We start from the raw sequence: 18,907 nt of genomic DNA on the forward strand, positions 1-18,907 counted from the left end.
CAAAAGCTACATAGCCATGCAAGTGAGCTGAACGTCTTCAGGAAGTTAACAAGATATGACAGAGAGCAGAACATCTAATCAGCATGTAATTGCAGGCCAGAGCAGAGGTCACAATTACAGGTGGAATATATGTATCATTACTCTCATTTTTTGAGCCTATATTTTCTGGGATCCTATATTTTTTTGGACCCTTATTATGTAAAAGTGTCTCTGTAAAACTGAAAAGATAAGAAATTTATTAGGGGGGTTCTGTAGAGGATTTGCCTGCAGTGTGAGTTTTCTGTTTTTAGATGAAATACTGTTCAATTGTAAACACATTTATAAGTACATATATTGGATTATATGATTGGTGTTATTAGATTATATGATTGGTGTCTACATTACCAAAAATATAACAAAGACTATAACAGGCCTTTGTTACATTAATTGATTATCAGGAAAACACTGGATAAAAGTGGCTTGAATTTTAACCAGATTATTTTTCATTTCCTGAATATGTAAAGATTGAATATATACAAATATATATTCATACACACATACATAGCTGACGTTCCTTATATTTTGGCAGTAATTGCAAAGTTCATCATCTGGTCTTGGAACAAAACACCCAAAGATGCAGGAAGAAAGAAGATGATATATTCTTTAACTGTTTGATTAATACTTATTTGTAATCATTTGGAAGTGATAACTTGTTTTCTTTCTTTGAAGATCATGCAATTATATTGGCCATGGTTTATATAATTACGCATTTTGTCAGGAAAATTTTCAATACTTTGAAAAAGAAAACCCTGTTGAGCAGAATTATTTTTCATAGGCTAGTTGTTTTATCTTTTTGCGCTAAAATTTATTGCCAGAATGTTATAACTTTATAATACCATAACTTTGCACATTGCTTTGTCATCAAAAAAGATTTAAAAAATCACCCAAGGTGATACTTTGCAAACAACATTTCTCTGAGAAACAACTAAGGTCATGGGAAAATTCAATCAAGTATTCAGAGCACCCCAGACCACAGCAGTACTGCCGCACTGAGCAATTCTGGGGGCACCATTCACACGCTGTCCTTTGGGAATATTGTTCCCTGGAGTTATGCAGTGTGGGTGGCTCTGAAGGGCAAAACTGATATAAACAGGTTAGATCAATGTTGAGACGTAGAAAGAGTTTTATCTTGAGCTTTTATAGAGCACTTCAAAATGTTCATGAAAAATGCATACTATGGAAAAACAGTGCATAGATCTAAATTTTTTTCACCAAAATAAATTCATCTTTTATTTCCATTTTTCATGAACTCTTTGAAGTCCCCTAACACATAATAGATAATAATAGACTATCTAAGGAAACATAAGCCACCTTACATGAGAATTTATTTAAACTATCTTCTTCTCTGTCATATTTTCTGGTCTCATTTTGAGTTTGTTTAAAAATGTCAGTGTGTTTTTTTTTTTTTTTTTTTTTTTTTGACAGGCAGAGTTAGACAGTGAGAGAGAGACAGAGAGAAAGGTCTTTTTCCATTGGGTTCACCCCCAAAATGGCCGCTACGGCTGGCGCAGCACACCAATCTGAAGCCAGGAGCCAGGTGCTTCTCCTGGTCTCCCATGCGGGTGCAGGGCCCAAGCACTTGGGCCATCCTCCACTGCCTTCCCGGGCCACAGCAGAGAGCTGGACTGGAAGAGGAGCAAACGGGACAGAATCCAGTGCCCCAACCGGGACTAGAACCTGGTGTGCCGGCGCCACAGGCAGAGGATTAGCCAAGTGAGCAGCGGCACTGGCAGTGTGTTTTCTTGATGCAGTGCAATTGGACTCTGGCTCAAGAGGCAAGCTCTACTCCTCAACAGCAATGCAGCCCACATGAGTCACCTTGATCAGCATCTGGCAGAATTAAATATGGGGTGGAAATAATTTATAGAATTATTATAATTTTATTTGAATTTAAAAAGTCAGTGGAACAACATAAACATAAATACATTTCAAAAAATTAATGAAAAAGGTAATTGAAAGATGAGTTAAGTTTGCTGCAAAAATTTTTGTAATTTGTTTTTAGCATTTTCATCATACGAAAATTTCTTGATATTTTTTATTTGATTGGTAGAGAGAGTAGCCATTTGTGCATTCACTTCCAAAATGGCCCCAGTGACCAGGGATGGCTAGCCTTTAGGTGGGACCTGACAACTCAGTTCAGGTCTCCAAAGACCGTAGTAGGGACCCATTCACTTGAGATATCACCTGCTGCTTCCCAGTGTGTGAAGTAGCAGGAAGTGAGACTTGGGAGCAGAGCTGGGAACTGAACACCGGCATTCCTATATGGGATGCTGCTGTGAGAACCAGTTATTTAACTGCGAGACCAAATATCCATGAATTTTTTGAACATCCCTCAGCTATTGGAGTCATCTGAACTTACAAAGATAAAGGGGGCTGATTTGTAACTATATGTAATAGAGATTTTTATGCAATCAACTAAATTATTTAGGTAAAACCATTTCAACATAAATTTGAAGAGGTATACCTGTGGAGCATATAACACTTTCGTTAAGATGAATGATGCTACTACTCCCCTTAATATGTGGGTTGCATATGTACCATCACACAGGTCAACACTGGCAGACTCATCTTAATATCTCACTGAGTATTTGGCGTATAATAGGCCCTCCATTAATATTGGGTACGTTAATCAGTGTAAGATTTGTCTCTGAGGTATGTAATGTAAATAAAACCACTTTCCTCTAGAATAAAGGTAATGTTGGAAGGGTTAAATGAAATGATGTTTGTGAAGCACTTAAGTTAATTCCTAGAATTTAATAATTTCTCATTAAATTAATTATTCATATTTTGCCTCATAGAATTATAAATTCTATAACAATACTGATAATCTTAAACCCCATCCCTCTTCCTATCAATGTCATAGTAATTTCTATTTTTGGGGAACTCACTTAAATCATGATTTCAGAATTTTGCTATTCTAATATTTCCTTTGGTTGATATTTACAACATTTTAATTGACTTGAGCTATGAGACCTCCTATACAAGGATATCACCTAGTTAAACAGCACTCTGGCCTCAGAATCAGCCCTAAAGGCATTCGGATCTGGCTGAAAAGCCCATGAGAGTATTTCAGGCATGGAAAGCCAAGACACTCTGGCAAGAAAAAAAAAAAAAAAAAAAAAAAAAAAAAACACCTAAATGAAAGATCTCTGTGAGTGAGATCCCAGTGGAAAGAACAGGTCTTCAAAGAAGGAGGTACCTTTCTCTGAAGGGAGGAGAGAACCTCCACTTTGACTATGACCTTGTCTAAACAAGGTAAGAGTCGGTGAACTCAAAAGGCTTCCATAGCCTTGGAAACTCATGATTCGTGCATAGGGAGATTACTGATGCCATAAACAGGAGTGTCAATTTGTAAAGTCAACAACAGGAGTCACTGTGCACTTACTCCTCATGTAGGATCTCTGTGCTTAATGTGCTGTACATTGAGACTTAATGCTATAATGAGTACTCAAACAGTATATTTCGCTTTGTGTTTCTATGGGGGTGCAAACTGTTGAAATCTTTACTTAATGTATACTAAACTGATCTTCTGTAAAAAAAAAAAAAAAAAAAAAAAAAAAAAAGAAGAAATTATCAGTTCCCAACTTGACTCTCACTGGGATTAAACATGACAATAGGTCTGATCTGATTTCATCATCATTTAAAAAATCATCTATTATTTTTTACTTTATGTTTCTGTGTGGGAGCAAACTGTTGAAATCTTTACTTAATGTATGCTAAACTGATCTTCTGTACATAAAGAGAATCGAAAATGAATCCTCATATGAATGGAAGGGGAGAGGGAGTGGGAAAGGGGAGGGATGCGGGTGGGAGAGACGATATGGGGGGAAGCCATTGTAATCCATAAGCCGTACTTTGGAAATTTATATTCATTAAATAAAAGTTAAAAAAAATTCTATAGAAGCTTAAAAAATGGTAAGATATGTTGATTACTTTATTAACATTAGAATGCATAAAATCTGTACACTGGATTATTAATGAAGCATGCTCATGTTATTTTCAGGTTTCAAATAATATTGAAAAAATTTTAATTATGTCCATTGAGTACCTAGTAGCTTGTGATACAATTAAATTAAGTAGTATTTCTCATTTAAACTTTATAACAACCTGATAATGAGTAATTTTTATACTACCCTATGTTTATACATGAAGAAATTGAAGCTTCAAGAGTTAAATAATTTCTTCATGGCTACCAACCAGTAAGTAATGAAAGTGGAATATGGATAGTTCTGAGTTTATTCAGTCTGAGTTTGGATCAATTACATTTCCAATAATATTTTCACTATAAAAATTTTTTAAAGATTTATTTATTTATTTGAAAGGCAGAGTTACTGAGAGGCATCAAATGGCCACAATGGCCAGAGCTGCGCCAATCCAAAGCCAGGAGCCAGGAGCCTCCCTGGGATCTCCCATGCGGATACAGGGGCCCAAGGACTTAGGCCATTTTCTACTGCTTTGCCAGGCCATAGCAGAGAGCTTGATTGGAAGTGGACCAGCTGGGACTTGAACCAGTGCCCAAGTGGGATGCCGGCACTGCAGGCAGTGGCGTTACCCGCTATACCACAAAGCTGGCTCCTGCAGAGGCTTACTTATAAAATTCAAGAAAACATAAAAAAACACTACCCTTTGATGTTTTATTTTTACCAGGTATTAGGAAAATACTTGTTCTTCAAGATAATTTTATAGTTAATTATAAATCAGTGTTATAGGAATAGTTATCCTACACATTAGTAGAAAGATAAACCTGCAAAGAATGATCCCAAAATTTTCCTAGACTTTGAATCACTTTTGGAAGGCATTGTCTGGCTTCTCCTTGTAAATGCAGCAACTTGTAAATAGATAAAAAGTACTGAATTTGGAGATGTATCCTTTTGGGTTGCTTTTGCAACACAAAAAAATTAAGTGTGGAAAGCACCTACATACCTGTAGTGAAGTCTTTTCTTTCATTTAGTTAATAGCATTTTGTGGTAATATTACAATTAATAATACATGGAGCATCCAGCACTGTGGCATAATAGCAGGTTGAACTGCTGTCTGAAGCGCCAGCACTCCCTATGTGTGCCAGTTCTACTCCACCAGCTCCATTTCCAGTCCAGCTCCCTATTAATGCACCTGGGATAGCAGTGAAAGAAGACTCAACTGTTTGGGTCCCTGCACTCACATGGGAGAAGCTCCTGGCTCCTGGCTTCAATGTGGCCCTGTCCTGGCTATTGTAGCCATTTGGGGAATGAACCAGCAGATGGAAAATCTCTCTCTGTAACTCTGACTTTCAAATAAACAAACACATTTATTTAAAAATTAAAAAGTTTTCTAACTTTTGTAGTTTGAACTCACATCAGTTTTATTCCTAATATTGTTTTCCTGGAAAATTCTAGATTTGATGTGAATTTACCAGGTGTTTGGTATTTAGTTTTACATGACTGTTTATTATGTAAATAAAGGGAAACATTGCACCTAATATACATCTATAAGTTTTTTTTTTTTTTTTTTTTTTTTTTTGGACAGGCAGAGTTAGACAGAGAGAGAGACAGAGAGAAAGGTTTTTCTTTTTCTGTTTGTTCACCCCCTGAGTGGCTGCTACAGCTGGTGAATTGCAGCTGGTGCGCTGCGCTGATTTGATCCGAAGCCAGGAGCCAGGTGCTTCCTCCTGGTCTCCCATGCGGGTCCAGGGTCCAAAGACCTGAGTCATCCTCCACTGCCTTCCCCGGCCACAGCAGAGAGCTGGACTGGAAGAGGAGCAACCAGGACAGAATCCGGCGCCCCAACAGGGACTAGAACCGAGGGTGCTGGCGCCAGAGGCAGAGGATTAGCCTATTGAGCAGCGGCGCTGGCCCCAACCATAGCTTTCTATAGTGTTCTGGATCATGTGTCTATTCCTCAGTTCACTGAACACAGTGAACACATTATGATTCTTAGATACTGAATATTGCTGTCATAGTAGTGCTCATTATATTTATCCCAATTTTGTATTTGTTATCATAAAAGAAGTCTGCTCTGTGGTTACTCAGAAATATATAGTTATTAGTTAACCCATAAGATTTTTTACAATGATAAAAAGTACCTCCAGATCCATGCCTTTTGCTAGTATCATTACACTCCTTTTGGGGGAATCATTCTAAAGTGGAAAAAAATATTTCATAATTTGAAGTATGAGACCATTCATGAGAGTTGAAAGGAAACACATTTTAAAGTTGTTGACGTGGATGAAAATTTTTTCATAGACATTTTACTTGGTTTTTAGAAGACTTAACACCTTTTACTGATTTCTTTTTCTTTTTTAAACTCTGAGCTTAAATGAATTCTCTTTTTGATTCCATATGTTACTTGGAGAAATATTACAGAATGCCTGCAGTGATGGAATCTTTTTTTACATGTCTTATTACATGTTGCTGTGGGTCTCCACTGAGAAGACCTATTTTAATTCTCATTTTGAGACTCTCTCCTGAGAAGGAGAGCTGCAGTCTTCTTTCAAGGTCATAGGATTTGATGGATGAGGAGGACTAACAGAGATCCCAGTTTCATTCCAAACTGAAAGAACAACAGAAAAGAAGATTAACCTGTCCCAATTAAGCTGAAATGAGGCCAAGGGCAGGTGACCTTTATAATAAGTGAGCAGTATCATTTGAAAGCTGAACTACTGACTTTTAAAAAATATTTTTTGGCTCCCTGTGATTGCATGCTAAAAGTAGCTTACACTTTATATACCACTCTTCAGTTTTAAATGCTTTGCCAGCTAGAGGAACTTGTTCTGTCATGGGGCATCAGATCATGAGAATTATAATGTCATGGTTAGCTTTAACTGCATCTCTTTCTTGAAACTTGGAAAAGAATTTATGCACCTTTGATCAAGGATTAAGCTTCCTTCATGCTTCCAGGGATTTCTGCTTTGGACCGAAATTCTTAATACAATTGTAAATTACTACCAAATGATGTATAAAACATTGCAATGGTCTCATCAGTAAATATTCAAAACCTAAGAACAGGTGTTAGTTTTGTGGCACATGGTGTTAAGCTGTCCCATGGGATACTGATATCCTTTATTGGAGCACTGATTGGAGGCATGGCTACTTCCCTTCTGATCCAGTTTCCTGCTAATGTGCCTGGGAAGGTAACAGAAGATGGCCCAAGTACTTGGGCCCCAGAAAGCCATGTGGGAGATCAGGATAGAGTGTCTGACTCTTGGCTTCTGACTTTGGCCTAGTCCAGATCTGGCTGCTGTGTGTTGTGACCATTTGGGGTGTGAACCTACCAGTGAATGGAAGATGGAAGACACCTGTCTCTCTCTCTCTCTCTCTCTGTCTCTGTCTCTGTCTCAAGTAAATAAAGTCTAAACAACTCTTCTTAAAACAATATGAAATAAGTATGGCTGATTATTTTAAAAATAAAGAGAATGCATAGGAAATGTTGATACATGTTCTTAAGCCATGAGTTTATATTCATAGAAGCATTTCCTAGACTGCAGGTGAACAAAATATTTCTAAAGCAGTACTTCAGATTTAGAATCCCATTAACTCATTTGTTTATGAAGTTATAGAGGTTATTTTCATAGATCCATTATTAGAAGTATAAAATTTTATAATTGGTGCAGCATCTTATTCTTTTTGCACATAACCCTTTCATAGTTAGTCAAATGTCCTCTAATGGCCAAGTTGTTTATGGAATAATAACATTAAAACAATTTGGAATAACATTAAAACAGCTGGAATGCCTCTAATGTAGACAGGGATATTGATCATCATTAACATAGAAGCATTTCTTATAGATAGATATTTTAAACAACATTAAAAAATTCTCATTAGGTAATGAATTGGTAATCTAAGCAAAGTAAAATGTTTACAGTGAATATTAAGCAAATTTGGGGATAATTAAATCCCAAAGGGAGGAGAAAAATAATAAATCAAGGTTATCAATTATTTTCTTACCTGCAATAAGTAGAAATTTAGGTATAAGAAAAAGGAACTGGCAGTCCAAGACTATTTTTATTATCAAAGTAAAAAAATGCCAGTAAGGACCTTTGAGCATCACCACAGAAATGTAACAAAGAATATGAGCTTTTGTTTTGTTATGGACTATGAGATCATCAAATTAAAAGTGCCATTCAAATGATTTTCTGTACCACCCTTAACTTCTTTACAGGTTACAATAGCTTAGTAGTTGTTATACACACACATACACACAATATATATATTAGATTCAAGCAGTCAGGATCCAAACCAATAAAAATAACTACAATTTTGAAACCAATTGGAAAAACAGTAACATTAAAAATAGCAATCAAAACGCAAAGCAGTCCATAAATAATATTTAATAAAAGCACTGTATATATGTGTCTAATTTCTAGCTAAACACTGTTCAAGTGCAGCAGAAGGAACATCAGTCTTGGGCACATGAGCACAAGGAAGGTATGATGTCCAGGACAGCACAAATTCACACCCTTCAAGAATCAGAAAGGAGGAGGGAGAAAGTCATTGCCAAAGATAACCGGGCAAGGTGATAGACAAGCACATGGAGAAAGATCATGGTAGGAAGCCTGCAGTACAGGATGGAAAGAACAATGGCCGGAATGGGTTCTATGAGGTAGGGAATGAGTAGGAGACAAGCTGGAAGTGAGGCAAAAAAGCCAGATGGGGAAGGGCCTTTGTTAGATTGAGAGGTTTAGAATTTGTCTTGGAAGATTAGGTGATGCAAAGGTAACTAGGACTTCCTTGTTACTGTAAGGTGCGTCTTTGTGCACATACATAATTGACAGAAAATAGCATATGTTTGTAAATACTAGTGGCAATAATTAAATTTTCTCTTTATTGTACTTGGTTGGGTTATTTGATGTTTTTCAATAATGAATTAGGCTCTCAGCTAAGTAAATATAATATAGACACATATACTTGGACATTTATTTTACTTTATTCACTTACTTCACCTTTATTCTGAACTATATTTTTAAATGGTAGCTGGTTTAGGTTTAATGCAGTAGAAATACTGGAAGCATTTCTCTTGTCTGGGGAATCAGCACTCCAAAGACTGATTTTCTTTGCTGATAGGCATCAATCACTTTATTTTCTCACCTTGCTGACTCAGAGGTAAAGTGTGAAGCTGCTTTGCACAGTTGTGGAATAAACACTCAAGATTTTCTTCTTATGGTTCATTTTATTTCTAATAGGCAGATTTCAATCATATGTCAGACTATTATGTGATTCCTAAAAGTCTATATTCATATTCTATATTTTCTCTGAAATAGCACTCAGTAGAGGTATGCACAGATATAAATATAAAATGTCATAAGAACTGTTTTGTGAATGGAGTTCTTCATCATCTTGAATAAGTATATAGTATTACAACATCAAAGAAATATTTCAATACTTTGATGTGAAAGTAAGATAATAGTAGTGAACTTTCAGGAAGCTTGTTCTAGGTTACTTCTAGATTACTGGCATCAGACAAGCTGATTCATGAGATGATTATGTCTCTAACCATCTTTAGATTTAGAAACTATAATAAAAAACTTTGACCAAGAATTAAAAAAGGACTTTTAAACGTATTTATTTATTTATTTGAAAGTCAGAGTTACATAGAAAGAAGAGGAGGAGGGGGAGGAGGAGAAGGGAGGAAGAGAGAGGGAGGAAGAGAGAGAGAGAGAGAGAGAGAGAGAGAGAGAGAGAATCTTCCATTCATTGGTTCAGTACCCAAATGGCTGCAATTGGAATGACCAGGGCTGGGCCAGGCTGCAGCCAGGAGCCATGAGCTTCTTCTGTATCTCTCATGTGGGTGCAAGTGCCCAAGCACTTGGATCATCTTCTGTGGCTTTCCTGGGCACATTTTTCAGGGGCCTGGATTGGAAGAAGAACAGCTGGGACTTGAACCAGTGCCCATATGGGATGCGGGTATTGCAGGTAGTGACTTTACCTGCTATGTCAGAATGGAGAGGAAGCACCTGGCTACTGGCTTCAGACCAGCTCAGCTCTGGCCATTGCAACCATTTGGGGAGAGATCTAGCAGATGGAAAACCTTTTTCTCTGTCTCTCCCTCTGTCTGTAACTCTACCTCTCAAATAAAAAAAAATCTTTAAGAAAAAGTTAAAAAAAAAAAATGACTCCGAGTAAATGCCTGAAAATTCAGTTCAGGTGGTACCAAACCTTACAGAGAGAAACTGGTTTTCATACATATACTCGCTATAATGTTTAATTTATAAATCAAGTGCTCCTGATTCCTCTCTCTCTTACTGTCGCCCTTTCCCCCCAGCCTGTCGGGTTTCCCTACCTGACAATAAAGCTTTCCCTTAACTCTAGTGTTTGGTGTTTTTTGTGGCAGGCTTACATTGGTGCTGTGACTCGGATCCAGGCTCTCCCATTGACCTTGCTCTTCGCCCAGGGATCTGAGCTGCTTCAGGATCCTGGATTTATGCCAGCCACAGAACAAACCCCCAGACCTCCTTCCACACCACTGAACACTCTGTGATCTCCATCCACACACCAGCCTCTCAAATCCCTGAGGTAAGATGGGGCGGGCAGAGGATCCTCTCGGTGTGACTCTCTACAGGTTGTGGTTCTACTCAACTTCACCCCAAAGTCCTGGTACCAGGTACCACAATTCCTACAGCCTTGTGCCTCTATAGACCCTGTGTCTGGGAAACATTTTGTGTGGATGACTCTACTCAACCCACTATTTCCTTTAAGCTTTCGGCTCCAGCAGGTGCATGGGTGATGACCTCTGCCCTCTGTTCCCATATCCTCCCATCAAATGGCGGTAATCTTGAGGACACTTGGTGTCTGCCAATCTGACCCTGTGGTTGCCACAGGAGCTTCTCTGTCCACATTCCTTCCAACCCTCCTCTCAGTTGTTGCCTATCTCAACAACCAGTCTACGTTTGACCCTGACACTAATCAAAATCTTTATCACTTGTGTGAGCATTTGGGAAAGTGCAAGAAAGTTTCCTCTGTCTAAGCTTTCTCCTCTCTCAGCTATACACCTTTTCTGGCTCAAGTTCTCTTAATTTCCAAAGCTCTTGTTAAAAAGTCAAACCCCCTTTCTTTTACGTTCGCTGCTCTGGCTCTTTCTGTCTTGCTGTACCTCCCCTTCCTGCCTGAGAATTCTAACCTTATCTCAGAACCAGCCCTTGTCCAAAGTCTACTCTCCCTGCCTTATCTACATTCTCTATAATTTGGGAATGGGACCCCTCTCTACGCCTTCACCAGCTGGCCCTCTTCAACTGGTCTTTGCCCCTCCCCTTCCTGTTCAAATTTTACCATAAGAATAGCAAGTGAGTAGTGAGTCCACCCCATCCCACTCTTTTGATGGCTCTTTTGTTTTATCATGAGCATGCCAGAAAAAAAAAAAAAAATCAGGTCTTTTGATGGGTTTTGTGCCTGCCTTGTAACTAAATGTCAAGCTGACCTTGCCAGTTCTCCTCAGTTCCTACAAACTCGATTTCCTGGTCCCATTAGCTAGCATTTTCTAGACTGGCCCTTCAAACCAGCAGGCCTACTGGGTTAATTACTATTTTCACACTTATCTCCTTTTGCCTAATTGCCCTTAAGTCTGTCACCTATCAGATTCTCCTTCAGAATCTCTGGAGGAGTGCCTATCTGCTCTGGTGGGTGCCCTCTCTTATTAAACCTAACATAATGGTGAACAATCTCCAGTGGACTTCTTGTCCTTGGCACATTGGCCCCTAGCCCACAGTCATCTTTGGGCTCCCTGAACTTTTGTTTCACAGGCAGTCCCAAGTAGCTGACTACTGACAAAGGCATCCGTGGCCTACCTACTGGGTTCTTTGGGTAAAAAAAAAATAGTAGACTCAAATTCAGGTAGAATCTAAAAGATGTCTTGGGTAAATAACAATCTCATGCATGAGAATTTGGTTCAGCTGTAGCTGGATATTCAGCTTAAAGGAATTTCTCTCTTTGAATCTAGCAAGGTCCCTGACTTGTTCTCTCATTTCTCTATTCTCTTTGAGGTGGGAAACTGACTCTATATTGAAGGACTCTCCAGGATATACAATTTGATCTTTAGACATTATAGAAGCAATGGCTAACCCTTTTATATAATAATAGCAAAGTCAAAATGAGAACTTAAATGATAATTTCACAGCTTGATTTACTTTGTCATGGGCACAGTAAACAGACAAAACCTTTCTTTTCAAACCAAACAAAGGGAGAGAAAGTTTTAAAGTAAGGACATAGCTTTCCTGATTGGCATTGTCTACCTCACAGAAACAAAACAAAACAAAACAACAACAACAAAAAATCCACTATCAGAACATGCCTGTGTCTATAGACTTCTAGTTTATGCCACCAAAGATTTAGAGATGGGACTTGAGCACCCCCTTGACTTCCATCCTCTGGTCTGCTTTAACAAAAACCAGGAGGAAAAGAAAGCTCAGCATCAGAAGCAATGTGAAGATAGGTGTCAGGCATACTAATGGTTGCTTTGCACATTGATCTGCCATCAGGAGACTCAACAGACCAGTCCACTGCAGTGACTTTTGATGTGGAAAGCCAGGGCTTCAGCAGAAGTCACCTTATGAAGAGCCCTGGCAGCTCTGGAAATGCAACTGCCATGGAATCAAAGAATGCCCAGGTCAGAGCTGCAGATCTTATTGGCTCTAGGCTGAAAAGCCCTTCAGTTGGCCCAGCTTCCAAAGTAACCACTGCTGAGGGGATGACCAAATAGGTTCAGCAACATTGCAGGCAGAACTGTACATTTCCTATTAGAGATACCACCTGGATTTACCTGGCCAGCTCCCCTCACAGGCCAGAAAGCTAGTGGAAGTCAACAGAGTTCCTTTCCAAGTAGATTCACACCTCCCTTTGATGTAACCCATCTGAAGAGACAGACAGGCCTGGGCCTCATAACTGGCAAGTCCTTAAAGCCCACCTAATTATTATCAAGTCCCTTCTGTCAATTTCTATTTGCCTCTCAATTGGAAAACTTATTCATGGCTTAGACAGTGCCTGTGTTAGGTCCTTCAATAATGACTCTGTCCTTTGTTCTAGACCCTGGGGTCAACAAATGGGGCCTCATGCCTTTGTAATCATAGCCTCTACTCTAACATCAATAGCTGTATTTCCAACCTGTGTGTATTGATGATCCTTTCTCCCACTTAATGTTGTATGATTCTTCAGAATTTTTCTACAGACAAACCCCTTTACCAGCAAGAGCTGAGTGACCTTTCTCCCAGTCATGGCTGGGATCAGCTTTACAGCCTCTCTCCCCTAAGTAGTGATCTCAGGAATAGCTTTGGGCCACAACATTATCTTGACCAACCAACTCCAAAACAACTTCAACAGTTACAAGAGGAGGTCACTAGGTCCACTAAGACCTCAGCTGTTGCCATCTGAGGTCTCCATAACCATATCACCTCATTAACAGGCATGTTACTTTGGAACAGATGGGCCTTAACAGTGTTGTTATTACGTTAACCCATCAGGCTATGTAAAACCACATCCATCTAATAGTTTTTACTAGGGTCCAGAGGCCCCTTCATTTCCTCTCCTCTATAAAATCCTCTCATTACTTTGTTAATGCCACTCCTAGGACCATTGGCTGCTATACCCACCCTGGCTTTTATACTATCTTGTCTGTTTAGTGATAAGGGAACAGACCAAAGCCTTCACCAATGAGGCAGTCAACCAAATGCTGTTACAGGGATATACTTGGGCCCCCACCCAGGAGATTGTGACATCACCCCATGCCAGTGGAAAGCAAATTGTCACCCCATGTCAGCAGAAAGTAGTTCTAAAAGAGAGATCATTGTCCTGCCACCCCTTCTGGACTTTTGGGCTGATGTAATCCCATACAATGCCTGCTTTATAAAAAAAAAAAAAATGCGGGGAATGTTAGTAAAATGATGCTGTCTTATCTGTGGTACCATATATGCCCTGGACACCATGTTAGGCTCTGGCCCCCGTCAACATTGCTACAAGCTGGGTGACTAGATGTTCCAACCCAGGTGTCATCTCTACCCCCACCCTAATGGGATTTGCGGCTCCTATTCCTCTGCCCCCTGCAAAGGTATAATAGGACCTGCTTCTCACACACATGTCCTCCTGATTCTTCTTTCTCTTACTCTCTCGCCCTCTCCCTCTGGCCCGTCGGGCTTCCCTTACCCGACAATAAACCTTTCCCTTAACTTTGGAAAAAAAATAAGTAAATAAAGCAAAATAAGAGATTGAAAGTAACTAATACTAAATTAGAACCATTTCAATGAGAGAGTATAATAAAAGTTATGCAAAGTTTCCCTTCTTCTATGCATTTCATTGTACTTTTTAATATTTTTTTCCTTAAAGGAAAAAAGGCTTCTTTTTGGCAGTTGAATTCCCAGTGTCACTACTTTTCTGCTTTGGGGTCATCGTTTTGTAAAAATAAGGGTTAAGTGAACAAAAGCTCTGTCAATACTGCAACAGTTGATCTGATAGGCAAGAAGGCTACCAAGTGACTTGTGTGGGGGTAGCATAGACAGAGTGGATATGCTGGGCAAAGGGACAGTTTATGTTCCAGGACTGACGGGCAGGTTAGTGCACAATTACATCATACTACTATGAACAGTCTGTACCTTAAAGTTGACAAATTATTTACTTCAGAAATTTTCCATTTCATATTGTCAAATTGTATTTGATCACGGTAAGGAAAACTAGTACTCAAACAGTATTTTACACTTTATGTTCTGTGTGGGTGCAAACTGTTGAAATCTTTACTTAATATATACTAAATTGATCTTCTGTATATAAAGATAATTGAAAATGAATCTTGATGTGAATGGAATGGGAGAGGGAGTGGGAGATGGGAGGGTTGTGGGTGGAAGGGAAGTTATGGGGGAAAAGCCATTGTAATCCATAAACTGTACTCTAGAAATTTATATTTACTAAATAAAAGTTTAAAAAGTAAAAAAAAAAAAAAAAAAAAAAAAAGAAAACAGTCTTGTAGTAAATTAACAGCTGTGAATACTAAAGATAGGAGGAAAGCAAAAATATGCATAAAAAAGAAGTTGAAGGATAGGGTGACACAATCTGTATTTCTTCAGTTGACTAGGAGTTTGAAAGGAAACTAACTTTCCTGTATCAATGTATATAGACATACACACACACACACACAGCAAATGGTTATAATTAAGCTATACTAAAGAGAAAAATTTATACTTGCTAAGTTACTTAATTGGATTACCTATACTTTCAAACTTTTCCAAGTCAGACGGATTTTGGTGGATCAAGAAATTAGAAGACTTCAGCTGTTTCTCAGAGAGACCACATCTTTTTTCAATGCTTTGTATACAGAACTATACTAAATCCATCATCATGGCAGACTAAGGTAATATAAAAGGCCTCTTTCCTATTACTAATAGCTAGAAATATTTATTAAAATATGCATTAAGAATTTTTAGGAGAAAGCACTGTGATTTGGTAGGTGAAGCTGCCACTTGCAGTGCCGGCATCCCATGTGGGTGCCAGTTTGAGTCCCAGCTGTTCAACTTCTGATCCAGCTCTCTGCTGTGGCCTGGGAAAGCAGTAGAGGATGGCCCAAGTGCTTGGGCCCCTGCACACCCATGGGAGACCTGGAGGAAGCTCAGATTAGTGCAGCTCTGGTTTTTGTAGCCAATTGGGGAGTGAACCAGCAGATGGAGGATCTTTCTCTCTCTCTCTCTCTGCCTCTGTCTCTGCCTCTGCCTCTGCCTCTGCCTCTCCTTCTTTCTCTGTGCAACACTGACTTTCAAATAAATAAATAAATCTTTAAAAATTTTTTTTGAAGTCATTGATGAGAAAGGGGATACTCCAGATACTAGAAACTCAAGGAAGTAACCAGTGTGCTGTAAAGATAATAGAATAGAGTTAAAATAATTCAGTAATCATACAAAAAATGGTATTTTCCAGAGCTGAAGAAAGACATGAGCTTTCAAGGTGAAACATCATACCATGTTTAAAGCAGTATAACAAGACAATTTCTTTTGGAGAAACCTTGGTAAAATTTTAGAACATTCAAGGAAAAACCCTAAGAGCAATAGAAAAAAGTATACAATCCCATCAAGAAATAATGGAGAGGCCGACACTAGTTTTCACATCAGCAATAAAATATTTGTACAATGAAGCAATATCTTAATGGTTTTAAATCAGAACTTTTAATAAATTAATCCTGAATTCTGCGCTCTGCAAAACTAGCACTGAAAAGAATAAGGTATAACTACAGATATTTCCAAAGACAAAAAACATGTCACAATTATTGACTCTCAAGAGTCTTCTAGATGATATTCTTTAGTAAAACAAATCTGCACATCTGATGAGGTATAGGAGTGATCAAATCATTCAATTTAATGATTAATGTACATTAATAAACATCAAGAGAAATAATACTAAATGGAAGGGCTTTTTAAAGCCAGAAATGGAAAAGTAAATAATGATAGCATAAGGCTGATGGGTGAAGATTGGGAGTAGAGAAATCATATTCTTTATATTACTTGGTAGGAACATAGTTATGTTAATGAACCATAGCTCTAAATAAGCAAACACATTAAAAGTAAACCTGGGTGGAGTACAAATAAATTATGAGGCTTCCAAACCAAGAAAGAAGGAAAGGAAAAATAAACTTATAGATCCAATATAAAGTAGAACAGGAGATAAAAGAAAACAGTGCATAAACACATACACACACTCCAAAGTGAAAGAAATGGCCATTCATATCGATAATGATAATTAATATAGATTAAATTGGTCTATTGAAAGATAGATTCACAAAAATAACCAAAAAAGTTTATCAACATACTACTTGTAGAAGACACATCTTAGCAAAATGATCTGTACAATTAACAGTAAAGAAATGAAAATATTTATACTATATCAATTAAATGAAAGATGATGAAGCAATATTAATACTAGGGTAAGAAAATTTTAAGGAACACAATATTCAGCTCCAATATTCTTCTCTCATCCTAAAGAAAACATGGATCATAAAACAATCTTACAGAACAATGCCTGTTATCAGTAATATTATTCTGAATACGGATAACAGTATCATCACTTTGATGTCAAGAGGGGTTTTCTATCCCTTTCAGCTGTCATTGGTGATTAGTACTCAACATACAATCATGATGGAACTAGAGTTTAACCTGACATTTCTTTACAGTTTTTTTTCCAGATATTATGTCAGAGATTTGCAATCTTCAAATTTTTTTTTGATTTTGTGTCACATGTTAATGTAAATGGGCCACTCAATTCATGTTATACTGCATCAGCAAATTAATATTTTTGGGGATACATGTAATCCATATTACAAGGAACTGGCTTGTGTGTGTGTGTGTGTGTGTGTGTGTGGTGTGGAATTTGTTCAGGCCATTGAAATCACAAATGCAGGACTGTATGAGGAAATTAGCCCCAGAAGGTATAGGTTGATTTAATTTGTTATTTGTCTCTAGGAATGCCTTCTCTTTAGTTCCGTGGCCTAGAAAGCAGTAGTGTTAAGAATAAATTTTCTGGGGCTGGTGCCATGGCTCACTTGGTTAATCCTCCTCCTGTGGCGCCGGCATCCCATATAGGTGCTGGGTTCTAGTCCCAGTTGTTCCTCTTCCAGTCCAGCTCTCTGCTGTGGCCTGGGAGGTCAGCGGAGGATGGCCCAAGTGCTTGGGCCCCTGTACCCGCATGGTAGACCAGGAGGAAGCACCTGGCTCCTGGCTTCGGAGCGGTGCAGCACTGTCGGTAGCAGTAATTTTGGGGAAGGAACCAACGGAAGGAAGACCTTTCTTTCTGTCTCTCTCTCTCACTGTCCATAACTCTACCTGTCAAGAATAAATTTTCCTAAACACATTAGCAAGGAAATGTTATTTCACATACAGCATCCAATACGGGAGCTGGTTCAAGACCTAGCTGCTCCACTTCCGATTCAGCACTCTTCTGTGGCCTGGGAAAGCAGTAGAAGATGGCCCAAACCCTTGGGCCCCTGAATCCACATGGGAGACCTGGAAGAAGCTTCTGACTCCTGGCTTCGGATCGGCGCAGCTCTGGCGGTTGAGCCAATTGGGGAGCGAACCATTGGATGGAAGACTCTCTCTCTGTATCTCCTGTCTCTGTGTAATTCTGACTTACAAATAGATAAACAAATCTTTAAAAAATATGCGTTTCAATTTTCATTGTAGAGTTCCTTCATATTCTTGGTTAAACTTTTCCCTAGGTATTTTTAAATTTTGTAGCTATTGTTAATAACATTTCTCCTAAGAATTGTTTCTCTTAAGTGTTTATTTTGTATGCTGCAACTTTGCTGCACTTGTTTATAAGTTCTAATAGTCTTTTGATGAATGTGCTTTCTTGATGAACACTATTTATAATTGTCAGGGCTTCTTCAAAGTATAAACTATTCATTTTCCACTTATTCATTATCTCTAAGTGCAATACCATTTCAAAAACTAGAACAATACTATTTGTGTTTCCTAAATGTGTTTACATTTCAGCTGGTAGTACCTTTGTTATAGGTTCTTCTATTAAAATTATCTTTCTTGACTGACAAGTACCTCTACACATCGGGAAGTACTGGCCAACTCTTGTTGAAGTTCAAGCCTACCTGCAGCTACATCAACATCTTTATACTGAGTATTTCTAGACAATAAGCACATTAATTCTCACTGAAAATTAGGTGTCCATTTTTCTCAGTAGTAACACTAATATGATATGTATATGAGAAACTTGCAGAAGCAAAGGGAAAAATTCCCACAAACCCCATCTTAGTGTACATGATAGCACTAAATTGATCATGCATGTTTTATTTTTAATTATTAATTTAATTAAATGATTTTAGATAACATAGCTAGATTGACAAAACTGAATTGTGTTTCATTGCATTCTTATGAGTTCCTTTCAGCTTTAACATTGTCAAAAATTTAGGTTTGTCTTTAAGA

The 18,907-nt window shown here is 38.2% G+C and overlaps 1 protein-coding gene across 6 annotated transcripts in view; it reads right to left on the reverse strand.

The window, feature by feature from the left end:
* The window catches only part of NKAIN2 (sodium/potassium transporting ATPase interacting 2), a 1,172,348-nt gene that overhangs the window by 390,062 nt on the left and 763,379 nt on the right, over positions 1-18,907 (reverse strand). The window lies entirely within an intron of this gene.

Source organism: Oryctolagus cuniculus, chromosome 5 (genome assembly GCF_964237555.1).
Source record: "Oryctolagus cuniculus chromosome 5, mOryCun1.1, whole genome shotgun sequence".
NCBI lineage: Eukaryota > Metazoa > Chordata > Mammalia > Lagomorpha > Leporidae > Oryctolagus > Oryctolagus cuniculus.